The sequence below is a fragment of the Leopardus geoffroyi genome, chromosome D4 (genome assembly GCF_018350155.1).
Source record: "Leopardus geoffroyi isolate Oge1 chromosome D4, O.geoffroyi_Oge1_pat1.0, whole genome shotgun sequence".
In the NCBI taxonomy this organism is placed as follows: Eukaryota; Metazoa; Chordata; class Mammalia; order Carnivora; family Felidae; genus Leopardus; species Leopardus geoffroyi.
Genome location: NC_059342.1, coordinates 40,309,391 through 40,327,795, shown reverse-complemented (window position 1 = coordinate 40,327,795; position 18,405 = coordinate 40,309,391). Strand labels below are relative to the sequence as shown.

General features: G+C 42.0%; 1 protein-coding gene across 16 annotated transcripts in view; it reads left to right on the top strand.

Annotated features, from left to right (window-relative positions):
* Window positions 1-18,405, top strand: part of FREM1 (FRAS1 related extracellular matrix 1) — a 165,908-nt gene that overhangs the window by 8,300 nt on the left and 139,203 nt on the right. Inside the window, exon 1 of one of the 16 annotated variants that reach the window (XM_045469922.1) lies at window positions 4,307-4,985. The exons of the other annotated variants lie outside the window; for them this stretch is intronic. The gene's annotated coding sequence lies outside the window, so the exon portion shown is untranslated. Of the gene's footprint in view, window positions 1-4,306; window positions 4,986-18,405 lie in introns of those variants that run through there. 16 annotated transcript variants of the gene reach the window in all.

Here is an 18,405-nt window from a genome sequence, read left to right as displayed (position 1 = left end):
TTTCTTCCACGGGGAGGGCTGCTGGTCTGCCGATCAAAGCCAATTTATCAAAGTAATAATGAAAACAAAAAGCAAACAAGGATGGGGATCAAAAGGGCAAATGCCCCTGAAGAACTGATTTCTACCAAGTATGGGCTAAATCTCTAGCTCATTTCCAAAATATAAAATAACAGTTTTTCACATAAAGTCATTGTCATTTAATATGCAGGACATAGTCGTGGTGTGGTGACTGGGTGTTCCAGGGCACCCGCAGTTCATTGCAAATTCCAGACCCAATAGCCTTTTCTCTTCCTTTCCTCTCCTTGCACTCTCCTTACTTTCTTCTTTTTTTGCGATAGTTGCCTCATCCGAAAAAAAATCAGACTCCTGCTAGCCACACGTCATGGCTCAGGAACTTTGATCTCCTCCTCAACTGTGGCCCCTGCTAAGATCCACGGACTTTCATACAGTAGATCAGAAGGAAACACCACAGCATTTTATAAAAATGATTTTGCTCAAATGTTGCAAAATGGTTGGCACCTTAAGCTCTTAGAATTCTTGAAACAATTAAAAGTAGCTGCTGCTGGAGGTACTGATTGGTGGTTAAGAGGTCACTGGAGGGTGAATAATCAGTAGGAAAGGAACAGGAGTTGAGGGGCCGTAGGACTGGTCTTTCACGTTGGTTTTTATAGCCTCTTCAACTCTTGTTTACTCTATGTATTAATTTGCAAACGCTGTCATAACAATAGACTACAAACTTGGTGGCCTAAACAACAGAAATTTATTTTCTCACAATTCTAGAGGCTAGAAGTCCAAGATCAAGGTGTCAGCAGGGTTGATTCCTCCTGAGACCTCTCTCCTTGGTTTGTAGAAGGTTATCTTCTCCCTGTGTCTTCACATGGTCTTCCCTCTGTACCCTTCTGTGTCCTCTAAATTTTCATTTTTATAAGGACACTACTTATATTGGATTAAGGTCTACCATAATGACCTCATTTTAACTTAATTGCCTCTTTTATTTTTGGGAGAGCACAAGTGGGGGAAGGGCAAAAGAGGAGGACAGAGGATCCAAAGTGGGCTCTGTGCTGACAGGCTGACAGCAGCTACCTGCTATGGGGCTCGAACTCACGAACCATGAGATCATGACCTGAGCCGGAGTCGGATGTTCAACTACTGAGCCATCCAGACGCCCCAACTTAAATGCCTCTTTAAAGGCTCTATCTCTAGGGGTGCCTGAGTGGCTCAGTCGGTTAAGCGTCCATCTTCGGCTCAGGTCATGATCTCATGGTTCATGAGTTCAAGCCCCGCTTCGGGCTCTGCTGACAGCCCGCTTCAGATTCTGTGTCTCCCTCTGTCTGCCCCTCCACTGCTTGCACTCTGTCTCTCGCCTTGTCTCAAAAATAAATAAACATTAAAAAGAAAAAAAAATTTTTTTAAAGGCTCGGTCTCTACATACAGTCACCTTCTGAGGTACTGGGGGCTAGGACTTAAATATATGAATTTGGGGGAACCAAATTCACCCCATAAACCTTATGCCACCGCGTCAATCAAGGTCTCCTCCTGGAGGAGGAGGAGATCTTCCAAATTCTGAAGACATAACAACAGCAGAAAGAAAGAAGACCAAACCTGTGGTTTGATCACCCTGAGAAATCCATTTGTAATGCACTCTGGATTTAGAGCATGGCCTCAGGGTGAGGTGACAAGGAAATTTCCTTAGGCAGGACTAGCTTGGCGCTTTCAAAACTTCTAGATGGAACCCACCTTATTTTTCTCATCGGGCTAAAAAGGCTGCGTAGTGCCAATTTAATGCTTCAGGTTAGGAGGGGGAAACATGCTGTGTGTACCATTTTGCACTCCAGATGCTATGAGGCCTCGTACGTTGACTGTTGCTGGATTGCTTTACTGGGAACTACCGGTCTTTATTTACTCCCCGAGAAAGAGACATTTCCTGGGCTGGAGCTTTAGAAGTCACTCCGGTGCTAGGCTCCGTGTAGTGCATGGGAATCACAGGCTATGGGATTCATTGGTAGGAAGACGCAGGTCCTTGTGCATCCATTCCCCCACTGATGTGGCAAATGATGACAGCCACTCGAGCTAATAGAGATGTATTCGGAGATCGTATGGTGTCGCGCAGCAGGCAGAACCTGAAGATCGAAGACTTCAAACTTTTAAGACCTAGACTTTTCAGACTTTCGAAGACCAAGACTGAAGACTTTAAGACAATGCCATGGTACGGAGCACACGTGCCCATGATGTGAGGGCAGTTGAATTTGTTAACAACAACGACAGGGCGCCTGGGTGGCTCAGTCGGTTAAGCGTCTGACTCTCGATTTCAGCTCAGGGCGTGACCTTGCGGTTCGTGGGTTCAAATCCTGCGCTGGGCTTCATGCTGACAGTGCAGAGCCTGCTTGGGATTCTCACTCTCCCTCTTTCTCTGCCCCTTCCCCACTTTCTCTCTCAGAATAAATGTCATTAAAAAAAAGAACGACAACAGCAAATGCAATCTTTACAACAACCTTGTGAAATCGATATTATGGATTCGCCCTGTACAGATGGTGCCAGCAAGTCTGAGAAGGTTTATGTAACATTTATTCTGTATGTTGAGGTTTTTCTTGAAACACTAAGTTGTTCAAAGAGTGAATGGTTTGGTCAAGGGCTTATCCTTAGTTCAAAGGCTTACTTGAGGTCTGCCTACAAAGAGGTGTGTGAGCTGAAGAATATGAGGTAAACGTGCAGTATTATCTGGCTTTTTCTGTATATAAAAAGAAAAAAGGCTCTATTTCCTTCAAAGGATTGATCTTTGTGTTTTCTTACTGAGTAGAAAAAGCCAAATTGTTTATCCTAACCAGAAGGCTGGAGATAGTGAGATGGGCTTCAGCAGACAAGGTCAAGGTTCACAACTGTGTTAGTAAATATTGTAGGAGGCATGAAATAATGGCCATTGTTTTACGGAAGCACTGACAAGAAGAAACTGGTACATTAGGAACACAAAAGGGAATTAGTCTTTGGAGTCACGTGAGACATTTTTAATTTACAGACCAGAAGGTCTGAATGTTTGTGCTTTGCGGCAGATGATTAACCAGATAGCCTCGAATTCCCTTCTCACCTGATCGATAATGACTTTGCAGGTAATGATTTTAGGGAGACCTATTACTTCCTGCCTAAAGCCAAAGAATTGTTTCTATCACAATATGAAATATACCGTGGGGGAAAAAAATCGTGGATAAATATTAGCCTTGTGGGTAAGAAAATGTATTATCGCAATACATGTATTTCACTGTGTCTTTAAAGACTCACAGCAAGGGAAAAGTTGGAATGCAATGGAAACTAGTCCTAGCACAAAATCTTACTGGTTCAACTTTATGTTAATTTCTTTTATTTTAGACTGTTTCCTTTCTAAGGAGTTTGCTAATTCGGGAAACCACTGCCTCATGTCTATACTTCTCATGCATGTGACTAGCTTCCTAGGAATGGTCTCCCAGTTGGGCTGTTGGGAAAGGTTCCTTCATTTCTTCCCTGTCTGGGGCCATCCTGTCTCCCTCTCTTCTTCCCCATTGGTCCCCAGTCACCTTCAAACTGGATCTTGCCTTCAGCCTCTTCCAGGTGCTGGTCTTCTAGGTGGCACTCCAGCCCTCTTCCCACCACCCCACTCCACCCTGATGGTTTTCAGACATGCCAAAGGACCTACCTTCAGTCCTTGGGCACTAAAGCGCCCTTTACCTCTTCTACTCATAGGAGAAGAAAATCACGTGTAGTTGTTTACAGCAGTGATTCTCAATCCTGGTTGCTCATTAGAATCACCAGAGACCTTTTGATTTCAGATGGCTGGACCCCACCCAGATGAGTTAAATCTGAGATTGGAGATGATGCATGAGCGATCTTGATGTGAAGCCAGAAATGGGACCCCGCTGGTTTAGGAGAGACATTAGGGCAACTCTTTCACCTTGGTGTGTTTCTGGAACGTTGTCAGTGATGAAGACCATCGTCAGCCCTCACAAAGGCTGTTTGCCTCCTTCCAGCAGTGAAATTTGGCTAAAGCCATGAGAAGGAAGTCTCTTTTGTAGCCAGTACTTTCCCTCAGAACTCAGGAGACATCGGGGTCAACCACCACACTGCGTAGCTCCGGGGGCCCCATTTACTTTGTGGTCAGTGAAAACAGCACCACTGGGACCCCTGGAGCATGGTTACAACACAGATAGTGCCCTGGACTTTGGCGTACTAAACTGAGAAGAATCAAATAAGCGAGTCTCAACTCCTTTGGCCAACACTTCAAAGGGCAGGTGTGTTAGTGTGATTTCCCCAGAAATATCTTCCACCGTGAGGAGTTTATGTAGTGCTCCGGGACATCACGGTGTGAACCGCATTTGTCTACTAGTCTGGACACGGTGCCTCTGGTAAATAGGTTCTAGACAAATGATTTGCAAGCCGACTTTTAAACATTAGTCTATTTGTGTCTTGGAGACTCCAAGAAAGTATTTTAGCCAAGAGCCTTGTTTGCCCCATATTTGTGTCTTTTGAAACGTCTCCCTGACTTGATGTGGCTTGGTAATTGTTATACGATGCCATTCTTCCGCAGTGCTGTGTTCGTTTGCACCATGTATTCAGCAATAAGTCATCTAATCAGACGTTCAGATACTTTGTTTGCAGCCCGTGATGTTCATGGAGACTTTGGTTTTGGACTAGTACGGAAGCTTTTTTACTCTCACTGTCTGAGAGCACTCTCCCACCCTCCCACTCACCAAAGCCCACCCCAAAGTCTGCCAAAGTAAGCAGATTAACTTTCTACTCTTCTTAACGCAATTAAGCTCAGCAGAACACAGACGCGTTAGGGACTCATGCATGTGTTGGAGAACTAATACTAGCACTGGGCTCATAGGTGGGGCGCCAGTGTGGGAGTGTCCTGTGGCCAGCAAGACCTGATGGCGCTTGAGTAGCTGGATGTATGCAGGTCAGGGAGGACAGAGCTCTACAGCATGGAGAGAATCACGCTCAGTCTTGAACACCAGGAGGTGAGATGAGCAAGAAGTCACTGTGGTTTGCCTTGCTGGTTTTTCATTGTGAAGAGCCCTGCCCTGCTCTATAGAAAAATTTCTAGACCTGTTGGGTGTTACTGGAGAGTCGATTCAACCTAATCATGGAACATGTCAAAGGATAGCTCAACTAGTAATTGTTTTACTGTTTATTTATTATTTTTGAGAGGGAGGGAGTGAGCATGCACACGCGAGTGGGAGAGAGGCAGAGAGAGAGGGAGACAGAGGATCTGAAGTGGGTTCTGCTCTGACAGCAGAGAGCCCAATGCAGGGCTGGAACCCAGGAGGTGCAAGATCATGATCTGAGCCAAAGTCGGTCACTTAACTGACTGAGCCACCAAGGCGCCTCTAATAATGTTTTTTAATTAATGAACTCTAGTTTCTGAGCTGATTTCGATTTATAGAAAAATTGAACAAGGTTCTCACATACACCCCACCCCCTAGGTTTCTCCAGTCGTTAACACTTTGTATTATCATGGTGTAGTTGTTAACAATTGATGAACCAATTATGATTATCTAAAGCCCATAGTTTCATTAGGGTTCACTTGCGATGTTGTACATTCTATGGGTGTTGATGTATGTTTAATGACCTGTACCCATTACAGTGGTAATTTTTTCAATAAGTTTTAGAAAAAAACTCTGGTTGGCCTGGGGCAGAAAGGGTAAGAAAGGGGACTGAGTTTCTTTGAGCCTTGCTCTGTGTGTGTGTGCGTGCACGTGTGTGTGTGTGCGCATGTGACTGGGGGCTTTGGTTGGGCCATAATACATTTACATACGTTACCATATTTAACTATTTTAATGACCCTGAAAGGTATCAATTATTGTATAGGTGAGGAAACAGGCAAAGGAAGAATACGGACCTTGTTCAAGGAAGAAGTGGAACTAGGAGAAATCTGGATCTGACTTATAGTTTGGCTTCTGTGGTTATCACTGTTGCATTTCCTTTCGTTTCAGCTGTAATCCTAGAGCAAAGCATTAAGCCCTCCCTGCCCCCTTCCTCCTCCTCCTTCTCTTGTCCTATATTTACACATTTACAAAAAACAAATATGTGTGAAAAAAAACCCAAATATTTGTAAAAAAAAAAAAAAAGTGATATATAGATCATGGCTTAACATGCAAATCGTGCCAAGATCCTCAGCAGAGAAGAAAGGAAAGACTCATTAGAGTCCTGTGAAGTTTAATTATTTGTTGGTTTTAAGAATTGCACGTTCATTTTCTTGTAATGACCCCCATCTCCCAGAAGGACGGGTGCAGGTAGCTAGGCGATGGCAAGAGATGTTCACTTGAAGACCTTGTCCTGATTGAAGGTTTTGCCCACATGCTGGAAGGCCCCCTCCCAGGGAAAGTACTCTCGAACCAGTGTCTGGGTCTTCGAGCTGCCTGGATCTATGTATATCAGGAACATGGGCTTTGGAGCCTGTCTGCTGGGTTTGGAATGCCAGCTCAATCATTTATTAGCATTTGCCTTGGACAAATTACTTATCTGTTTCCTTAGAATCAGAATCCTTAGAATAGAATCTGCTCCATAGTTGGTTGTGAAAATTAGATCCACTGAAACAGTGTCAGATGCCAAGTTAATGCCTAACACTTGATGGTGATCATGTTGGCAAGTAAAATTTGGAAGGAGAAGCTCCTTCCAACCCTAGAAGTCTATGACTTTTGATGTAGTGGGAGTTAGGCTCAAACGACATTACATCTTTTTTTTATCACTCATCACCTAGTTTCTGAGGTCATCGAAAACATTTCCATTTCAGCAGATCTTTTAACAAGACTATTTGTGATAGTTGGCCTCTTTTGTGCACCAGACATCCGTGAGTTTGGATTTTATCATTAGCAATGGCACGCAGAGAGGATGATCAAGGTTATTGTAGTACAGCGCAAGGAGCGATGCTGGGTAGTCATTTTCTGAATGCCTGGGCAATCCTTTTCATGATGAAGTATTTCATCTCGAATAGTACAAGTTCTTTAAGTGTAACCTGCTGTGTTTGATAAACTCATGAGAGCATTTTGCTCACACGCTATTGTAGCAATATCATTTTGTAGGGTAAAGTACTTGATTATAAATCTCTCTCCTGCAGACCTCCGTTTCTCAAAGGTAGGGGTTATATCTCAGTTAAGTGTTAGGTGTCTGTTGCCTCTCCATTCATTTATACAACCGTGTTTCCGACATAACATCTACTTGGTGGTTCTTTGACCGCGCCACATTCTTTCTCTTCATCTTCCAACATGCCCCTTTCACCTTTCTAAGTCCTAATTGTTCTTTCTAATTTAGCTCCCTCCCTTTGTAGACCTCCCCTAGCCCCAGTCCCAAATGCCACCCTCCTATTTATTCCTGTAGCACACAATGCAAGCCACCATTATAGCATTTACCATTCTTTTTGAATTCATAATTTATATGTCTGTCTCTCTCTACTACACTATAAACTCTCAAAGAGCAAGAGTTTTGTTTTTTGGTTTTTTTTTTTTTTGTCTTTGTAATCCTTAGTTTAGCCCTTGTCACAAACTGGGTATTGGACAATTGCTTGTACTATGAATGAAGAAATGAATTTGTCCTATTGAAACAGAGAACCAGGATGTATTTTTAAAAAGGGAATTGTTCTCAGAAGATGACTTCTGAACGTGACTAAATGTGAATTTAAACAGAATCTTACTTTTGGGGGGCGCCTGGGTGGCTCAGCCGGTTAAGCGTCCGACTTCAGCTCAAGTCATGATCTCACGGTTCATGGTTCCAGCCCCGTATCAGGCTCTGTGCTGTCAGCCTAGAGCCTGGAGCCTGCTCTTGATTCTGTGTCTCCCTCTCTCTCTCTCTCTATCCCTCCCTCTGTCTCTGTCTGTCTCAAAAATAAATAAACATTAGGAGCACCTGGGTGGCTCAGTCAGATAAACGTCTGACTTCAGCTCAGGTCATGATCTCACAGTTTGTGAATGAGAGCCCCATGTCCAGCTCTGTGCTGACAGCTCAGAGCCTGAAGACTGCTTTGGATTCTGTGTCTCTGGCTCTTCTCCGCCCCTCCCCCCCCCCCCCCACTTGTACTCTATCTCTTTCCCTCTCTCAAAAATAAATTAACATTAAAATAAATAAACATTTAAAAAAAAAAAAAAAAGAATCTTACTTTTGCACAACTGGGTGGTTCATTGTGAATTAGAAGATCCAGAATTCACTCAGGAAGAGAAAAACCAATTTCAGTCCTGTGCACTCAGGTTGAGAAGGTCCTAGGAGTGAGTTTGGGTGGGTATACTGGTTAATCCCAGGTGAGGAACAGGTATAGTCAACCACAGTGAATGTGTTTAAGTTATTCAATTAAAACAAGCTGTTGTGAAAATTTGCATGATACAGCCCTCTGGCTAAAAGCAAAGTGAATGTAAATTATGGCCACTTCCTAGTCTTCAAGGAAGTGCCTTTGATGGTTTAAGAAACTTCAATAGTCATTAAAAACAACTGTAAATCAAGAGCACAAAACCTTTTCCCTCTGCCATCCATTTTCTCTAGCTTTGAAGGTAGTTTTAGTGGAAGGTCTTTGTAGAGAAAGGCCAGATGTCTGGTTTCCAAAGAGTGGCCTGGAATTTGGATTTCTGATGTAGATTCATTAAGTATGGATTTATCGGGTATGACCAGAAATTTTGGAGATACCATGTGGCCATTCTATATTTCAGTCCTTTTAATTCTCTAGCCTAGTGTTTCTTGAGTGATTTCTTAAAGAACCTGGGTTTTGTATGGGGGCAGGGAGGGTTTTCTATGTTTGCAGACTTTGTGCTTGAAGTTTTTTTTTCTCTCCCCTCAGGACTTCTTAGAGCCTCTGATATGTTCATATTACATTGTGAATCTTAAAACACACACACACACACACACACACACACACACACACACACACACTTTAGCATTCTGTGCTTCAGATATATTTGGATATAGAAGATTTTTTTTGTGAAAAACTTTTAACATCTCCAAAATGTGTATTTTGAGAAACACAGTTTGCAAATGTGGCCTTTATTGGTGGGGTAGACAGTGAACTGTTGAAAAATCTGAGAATGGAAACCTAATGAGTTTGTGTGGTAGTCAAAGATCTATCTTTGCAACCTTGGTCTTGACAGCATAGCCTGAGGGAAGGCTTTCTCTGCACAGTTCTGGGAGTCTGTCAGGGTGTGCTGAGTTCTGGGAAGAAAGTACTGAAAGGGATATTTCTGGACTGAGCATCTGTGATTTAAGCGAGCTGCATGGGATAGTGGACATTGCTGTGGTCTGGATGTTAGCATGAAGATTCCAATCCAGGCTTGGTCTCCATCCAGATACCTGTGTAACCTTGGCGTTGAAAACTGATGAAAGGAGACAGTTTAGGTGATAGGAAATGAGCTTTATTTAACTCACTATGAGGTGGACAGTCTTCTTTCAGAGAACTGCAAAATGGGGCAGAAGGCAAGACGCTTTTATCGGATAAAGAATAAAGAACAAGAAGAAACACTTAGAAAATATCTGATTGCCTGGGCCACGTAGTCCGCCTCAATTAGGGTGAAGGCTCAGAATTGGCTCGGCCTTTGGGGGTTGGGGTGACTGACTATACTGCGTTTCTGGTCAAGCAGAGCATTTACAGGGATGCAAAAATTCTCTAAGTTTCGGTTTGCTGATGTGGCATCCTGGGCAGCAGAGGCTCCATCTCGTGCCTAGAAATTTATTTCAACATTGGTAAAGTCACTTCTGCCACGGGACTTTCTTTCTTCTGTAAAACGAAGGGGCTCCGAGAAGAGAACATCCAACTGGTTAGTGGACATTAAAAAGAAAGAAATAAAAAGCAAAATCTCAAGTAAGCAAAGGAATGCAAGTTACATAGTGACAGGATCCCACATTTCACTTGGGAGGCGAGCACAGATTAAAGGGATGAAATGGACTGTGGGCAAGACTGGTAAGGGTATCAGATTAACACCATCTTTCTAGGAAGCATGCACATCAGGAACTTCAAAATACATTTACACCCTTTGAGCTTTTAATTCCACTACTAGAAAACTATCAAAAGGAAAGAACCAGAAAAATAAATGAATTTGTAATTAAGGATTTTTCATCACAACCTACTGACATGGTAACTTCTTCAGCATAACAGTGGAATGACGGTAGAAATCATAGTATATCCATGGCCTGGATATGGTGCACAGATGAAAAGTAAGATCACAAGGAATGTTTAATAATATGGAAAATGCTTAGACTAGAATGTTATGTTAATAGGAAAGGATGGGCCACGCTTTTTAGAGTATGATTTGAATTAAGTTTAAAAATTATATGTATATAGACATATATTTGAAAAGCTAAGGATGTTTTCTTTGGGTGTTGGGAAAGTGAATTTTTTCCTTTTCTTTGTATTTCTGCGTTTTTATCCTTTAGTTAATACATCTTTTATATTAATGGAAGGAGGTTATGTTCTTTCTTTGAAAAAAATGCTTATTTTTGAGAGAGAGCGTGAGCGGGGGAGGTGCAGAGAGAGAAGGGGACAGAGGATCTGAAGTGGGCTTTGTGCTGATAGCAGAGAGCCTGACGTGAGGCTTGAACTCACGAACCTCGAGATCATGACCTGAGCCAAAGTCAGATGCTTAACTGACTGAGCCACCCAGGCACCCCAAAAGGAGGTTATTAAAAAAAAAAAGCAAATAAAATAAATAAAGAAACTGAAGGATATGGACTTTTTGATTTCTCAAGTTTCTGCTAAACCATACATTCTGTGATTTAGATTATATTGTAGAAAAAACTGCAAAGTGGAGGAAGCAGAATGTTATAAACAGAATCAACACATACTTTATTGATGTAATAGACTGGAATTTCGAGGAGGCCTATTTGCCTTGAGGTCTTTAAATTGTGCTCCAAGCGATAGGAGTTGGAGCACTAAGATGCTGGGAGACAGCTGCTCTGCACTCATTATCTGCTCTTAAAGTCACAGCTACTTCTTTGAGAGAACGTTGCCTCCAGTGAAACGCTAACTCGGGTGACAATCGTCAATTGCTGTCGGGAACCATAAAGAAAATTGTTAAGGGTTTGCTTGCTGTAAGAAAAAGACCCCGGGGGAGGGGTGGTTAGTGAAGCAATTGCAAGGAATGTAAGATTTTGTTGTGATGTATAACAGTTGTTAAGTGCATAGGTCAAACTAGGTTGTAGTCACAAAGACACAGACTCAAGCCCATGACCTTGGGCAAGTTACTTAACCTCTTTGCACCTCCTTTTCCAAATCTGTAAAATCACTGTCTACTTCCAAAAAACCGCTGCGGAATTAAACAAAGATATATGTATTACTTTGAACAATGCCTAGCCCTTAATAAGCACTTAATCAATGTTAGTTCTTATTATGATTATTATGTCACTTCTGTAAGTCGTTGTCTATGAAATCAGAAAGTCAAAAGTGCTTTGTAGGATTTTGTGCGAAATACATGAAAACATACATATGTAAAGAATATAGCTTAGTGCCTGTATATGGTAGGTAATCAAAAAATGAGAAAAGGAAGATAAAAATTTGTTAAAGAAAAACAATCGTAGAAGCCACAAGCTATTTCTTTCTACTGCATGAGTCTGTTCTCCTTCTTTGAGAGAATTCTCTCTGGAAATCCTGAGTTGGACAAGATTGCCAAGGAGTTTTCACTCTCGTGGGGTCGTTGAACAATTTAGAGCTCCATCAGAGTTCATGAGCTTCTCAGAAGAACCGTTCTTAAGTCTGTGTCTTCCCAGCGCTTCTTTTGTGGTATGAGTCCACTGCTCTCTGTTGGAGAGAATAGGACGAGCTGGCCATACACTGGAGGAAAGAGCCCTTCGCCAAGGACTCCAAGGGCTGATTCCCCCAGGCTCTTCTGCTTCCTTTATGACCTCAGGCAAACTCCTGGTTGCCTGTAACAAGAAGCAATTAGACTTCTCTCCCTCTCCCAGGGGGTGCTCAGGTCAGAGGAAGCAGTGGATCTGAAGACTTTGGTGAAGTCTGTGTAAGTCTTAATTTCCTCAACCGAAACGCAAAACAGCTGGTTGTTCTCTGTGGCCACAGTTCTCCTGACTGCCAGTTCATTGCTCCTCAGTGAAATCACTTTCTGTCACATATGATTTGGATTCAATTCAGTTGTCCTATGGATAATTATATCCAGCTACAAGTTTTCACTTGAAACTTTTACATTCGATTTATATGGACCACTTTGAAAATTGATGTGGGTGAAAATAGTGATGATTAAAAAAAAAATCTATCAGAAAAATTCCACGATGGCTTCTAAGTTCATTCTGACTGGTATTTTCAAGATTGTAATATGAAGTAGAAGCTAGAAAAATCTCCTTGGCTTTCTTCCCCATACTAGGCAAGGATATCAACATCTCTCTATGTTTGGGTGGGTGGGAATGGGTTGATTCTGAACTGGCTATTTTTAACTTAAATCCACCTTAATAGTTTTCATTTTGCACTCAGTTTCGTTATTTATTTATTTAATTTTAAATTGAAGTGTAACATAGAGCATTATTTTAGTTTCAGATGTACAATATAATAATTCAACATTTCTGTTGCTCATCACAATACGTATATTCTTAATCCCCTTTACCTGTTTTACCCATCCCCCCACTGATTGCTCCTCTGGCAACCACCAGTTTGTTTTCTGTGTTTAAGAGTCTGGTTTTTATTTGTTTATCTTTTTTTTCTTTGTTCTTTTGTTTCTTAAATTCTACATCTGAGCAAAATCATATGATATTTGTCTCTCCCTGATTGACTTATTTCATTTAGTGTTGTATCCTCTACTTCCATCCATGTTGTTGCAAATGGCAAGATCTCATTCCTTTTTTATAGCTGAGTAATATTCCGTTGTATGTATTTGTGTGTGTGTATATATATATATATATACCACGTCTTGATCCATTCACCTATCAATGGACATTTGGATTGTTTCCATACCTTGGCTATTGTAAATAATGCTGCATTAATCATGCGGTACATATATCTTTTTGCATTAGCGTTTTCATTTTCTTTGGGCTTATTGAGTTCTGTTCTTTCAGGTTTATTTTAATTTTTAAAGACTTGAGGGTACTTGTAAAAGCTAAAGCTGTGAATCAGGAGGTAATAGCCTCAAGTATGGGGAAGGCAAAAGGTTCCATTGTTTATATCATCTTCCCTTAATTGGTAACACTTACCTGGATCACTGAGAAGAGTATCAGGTTACACATAGGAGTCCCGCAAACAGCAAAGCAAGCAAAGAAACTGCTATGATGGAGTCTTGTGCCGGTGCAAGAGGAGGGAGGTAAGTACATCCCTTACCTTGTGTAGCTACGATTGCAAAATTTTAAAGAGGAGCAGTGGTAAATATGATTCTTTTCAGGCACATCATTGTCACTGACCACTGAAAATTTCCATTGCAGAGAGAGCCGGGGAATACAGGTAGGATCCATTCTTCTCTTGATGTGCACGGAATACCTTAGATAAGTGACAGGAGCATCCTGTTTTTTATGAACATAAAGAATACATGCTCCTCAGGTTAAACCCAATGTGTAATTATGAAATAAATACTAGCTCACATTCCTTACCCCCCTCCACCAGGAAATGTTACTAAATTACTTTCTTCTGTTCAGGAAATTTACCAAGAAAGAAAGTTTGATTACAGAAACAGTTTTGAATTTTTATAAGGAAGCACTCAAAGCCAACTGGTGCACCACTTTTCAGAACCTCTTTTCACTTTTTATTGGCTCGTACAGATATTACTTAGAATACCTGATTTCCACAAAAAGGAAAAAGGCAATGGTGAGACACGGTCTGTAAGAACAGACTGGCTTTGCAGCCATGACATCAGGAGTTTGAAATGCTGAGAAGCAGCTGAACCACACAAACCAGCTGAGACAGGATTTGTTGCTATTGCAGGGTGAAATTAAATCTAAACTGACTAAAAGTCAGTTTACAAGCTCCCTGGAAGAATTTAGCCACCTTTCTGCTTCTACTTTCGAGTGTTCCGATGGATCCCGATGGATTCTCCTGCCCCAAGTGGGTGCTCATATCAGCAGTCTGAGCAGGCTGCGGGCGGATGGATTCTCAGGATCGGACTTGGCCCTATGCTGGGACCAGAAAATGGGGTTCTCAAGAAGAGCTATGTCAGGGTTTTGTCAAGTAAATGTTGGTTACCTCTGGATGTTGTAATTTTGTATCAGAGACAAGATAATTACTGCCATTTAATTTGGGGGGAGATTAAAGACCCAGCATCATCTGTGAAACCTTGTGTGATTAGGAGCCTTGGTTTCTTTAAAAAATTTTTTTTTTACATTTATTTATTTTTGATAGAGACAGAGCATAAGTGGGGGAGGGGCAGAGAAAGAAGGAGACACAGAATCCAAAGCAGGCTCCAGGCTCCGAGCTGTCAGCACAGAGCCCGATGCGGGGCTCGAACCCACAAACCGCAAGATCATGACCTGAGCCGAAGTCGGACGCTCAACCGACTGAGCCACCCAGGTGCCCCTAGAGCCTTGGTTTCTTTTGCAATTGTTCTATGGTTTTTGTTTGGTTGTTTGCTCTTTTCTTCTCCATCTGTTTATCAGAATCCTCTCTCTCCCCTCCTCTGCTGCCTTCTTCAAGTGGAAAATCAGAGCCGTATTTTCCACGGAATGTCCACGTGTTTGGTTTTCCCCAACCCCAAGAGAAAAATACAAGAGCAAAATTCAAATGTAAATAAAACATCAATACAGCATGCTCTTTTTGATCTTCATTGAGCCTAATTTTGCAAACTTCATCCAGGCCCCTTTGATTGAAGGATGTTTGGTTTTGAGCTTGGAAATTATTACTCTTGCACCCTTCATTTCCTCCCAGCTGTGTTGCTTCAGGTTGTTTCCGAAATACTGGAGTTCAGTTTTTACTACTAGAGCGTGTCTTAAGATTACGAGGAAGAAAAAGAATAAACGAGAATGTGAGTAGAGCGTACTCTGTTTGGCTTGTGCTGAGCCTGATTCTGCTGTCTTCACCAAGGCCCACGTCCTGCCATTCTGTTTTTCTCCAGACAAGCTTTACTCTTATTCCTTTGATATACTTTGTAAAAATAATGCTACATTTGTATGGGGCTTAATAACTAGAATATTTCCACATGGATTATTTCATTTGGTCTCACTGGGAAACTGGAAACGAGAGGACGGATAGCTCCATTTTTCAAAGAGGAAACTGATGTTCATCAGAATCCAGCTTTGGGGGCATCTGCATGGCACAATCAGTTGAGCGTCTGCCTCTTGATTACCGCTCAGATCATGATCCCGGGGTTGTGAGATCGAGCCCCACATCTGGCTCCGTGCTGAGCGTGGAGCCTGTTTAGGATTCTCTCTCTTCCTCTCTCTCTGCCCCTTTCTCCCACTCGTACTCTCTCTCTCTCTCCCTAAAAAAAAAAAAAAAAAAAAAAAAAAAATAGTAAGAAAAAAATAACAGGATCAAGATTCGCATCTGTATTTTTGGAATTCAGGTCTACTATTTTCATATTATTGTGGCTCAGGGAACCACAGAAATAGATTTCCTCCTCTTTCTCTTATCTCTTCCTTATAGATAAACATTAGGATCTTGGTCTGTGTACTTAATATGATATAATTAGAATAAGCTATGGTCCCATATGCTATTAGGTGAGAAGACACAATATTTAGCTGATGAGTGACTAAATTAAATTAATAGAAAAACTTGGAGAATCAGGTGATTGACAGTTCAGTCATGAGTACCAAAATAAACCCCAAATAACAGTCGGTTAAACAAGAAAGAAGTTTACATTCTCTGCCATGTAAAATTCTGGAAGAATGGGCTGGTCTGGTGACTCTACTTTGCAAATGTCCCAGAGACCCAGGCCCCTTCTAGTCCACAGCTCTGCTAGCCTATGGTGTGGCCCTACCTCTTGTGTGCAAGGAAGCGTCCTCAAATCTGGGCAGCAGGATGGAGTGAATCATAAAAATAGATCCATAAATAAAGATAAACATTCTCACCTTCATGAGGGAGACAGTAACAAAAAATACAAACAAGCAAATGAATTGTTAGATGGTGAGGAGGGCTAAGGTTAAAAACATAGCAGAAAAGGATGCTGGGGGTGGGAGTGTCATCATACTAAGGGGTGGTTAGGTGTGGTACGGTGCAAATGTGACATTTGATGGAAAACTGGAAGGCGGTGAGGTGGGAAGAAGGATATCTGAGGGAAGAATGTTCCAGAGGGAACAGCAAATGGGAGGGGTCTGGATGGGAGCAAGAGGAAAAGGCTAATCTTAATTTATTTGAGGAAAAGCAAAGATACTAGTGTGGCCAAAGCAGAAGAAGTGATGGGAAGACAAGATGAGAAGAGAGGAGTAAGGGAGAAACGTTATATACGTTGTTGCCTCATGGCTTTTATTTGAAGATGAGAAGCCATTGGATGTTTGGGGTGTGGAAATGACCCAAGTAATATTTAATAGGACCCAGGGCTGCCACGATATGTTTTGAAGATGAGTGCATTCAATTTATATTGCGGTGTAAACAAATTCCTACAAATGCAATGGCTTAAAACAACACAGATTTCTTATGTCACAGTTTACATTGGTCAGGAGTCTGGTCACAGCTTACCTGGGTTCCCTGCTTCAGGCTGCATTCAAGGCGTCCACTGGATGCCAGTCTTTTTTTTTTTTTTAATGTTTATTTATTTATTTTGAGAGAGAGAGAGAGAGAAAGAAACAGAGCATGAGCACGAGCGAGCAAGGGGCCAAGAGAGAAAGGGAGAGAGGATCCCAAGCAGGCTCCATGCTGTCAGCCCAGACCCCCATTTTGGGGCTTAATCTCACTAATGGTAAGACAATGACCTGAGCTGAAATCAAGAATCTGATCCGGGCACCCCTGGATACCAGTCTTATTTGGAGGCTTGATTTGGGATGAATCTTCTTCCAAGCTAATTCAAGCTGTTAGCAGGATCCATTTCCTTCTGACACAGGAGCTCACGGACACTTGCTTCTTCAAGTTCAACAGGAGAGCCTCTAGCCCCAGTCTGCGGACACTCTTACATTACATAGTGTAACCATGGGAATGACATCCCATCACCTATGCCTTATTCTGTTGGTTGGAAGCCTCACAGGTTCTGCTGTCACTCAAGGGAAAGGAGCTTCTGGATGTTAGGAGGCTGGGATTATTGGAGGTCACCCTAAGGCTTGTTCACTGCGATGACAATAGGACTTTGTTACTATTGTTTGGATGTAGACCTAACACAGAGACAAAGGAGAGAAGAACTGAGAAAGTTGGACGCCATTAACTGAGATCTGGGAGAGGGAGGGAGGGAGGGAAAACCAAGAGCACACATTTGGCGACACAAAGAATGAGATACCCGTTAAACATCCCCAGGGAGATGTCGTATAGACAGTGGCATATGGAATCCAGAATTAAGGGAGGAGATTAGAGATATAAATTTGGGACTCATTAGCATATAAGAGGCATTTAAAGCCAAGGGATGAGATCACTAGGGTGTGAAGGTAGGTAAAAAACATGTCCAAGGACTGGACCCTAAGCTCCCTGCATTAAAAAGTCAGGGGATCAGGGAAGAAGCAGTAAAGAAGAAGGGAGGTAGGTAATAGTGAGATAAGAGGGGTGCACAGAGCATGGCATCTCCCTCTTCTCTCTGAACGTGCTGCGTTTTTTGAGTAGTCTTGGTTGCCAAAGGTGCATTGAAACCGGGGTTGACTTTGTAATGAAGGTTCAACAACCGGGTTTGCGTTTGTGCCCAAATAAGCCAACCTAATTCAGCCGGAGTGTGGCCAACACTGTCAGTGGGAGTGTGGGAACTGTTTGAGTCAGTTTGAGACTGACACCATAAAAAAAAAAAAAAAAAAAAAAAAAAAAAAAGCTGCTCTATAAAGTGTACACCCCCCTCAGATATCAGGTGACACATGTCACGTGCTACCTCAAAAGTGAAAGGTTTCAAACAATGACAAGGGAACGAGTCTTCCCTTGATGTATTAGATGTGAATTTTTGTGTACGCCTTTTGGTCAAACATTTATTTCAGTATCCATTGGTTATGTACAGAAATTGATTGACATCATTAAAATGTAAAGACCCCCTACGGGCATAAGAAACCACCATTGGTTCACCCAATCATAGCCTGAACTTAAGGATATATTGCAATACATTGTACTTGGTAGAGTCTTGTCTGTTGTTAGGGAACACAGAGAAATAATCTTGAAATTCTAAAGCGGTTGAAGTAGAAACAAAGACCCCATTTGTGCAAATTCAGTACATTATAATGTAATTAGCATCATAGATAATACGAATATGCATGTATACACCGAGTTAGCTGTATCTATTGAAGCTATGTAACTTGATCCCTACTCCCTTTTACATGTAAACAGAAGTCCAAATGTTCACTTAGAAGATCGAATCTGTTCTCCAGTTTCCACCCAAGTGTTTCTCAGGTGTCTCCTTGCCCAGCAAAGTCATAACTGTGGCAGGC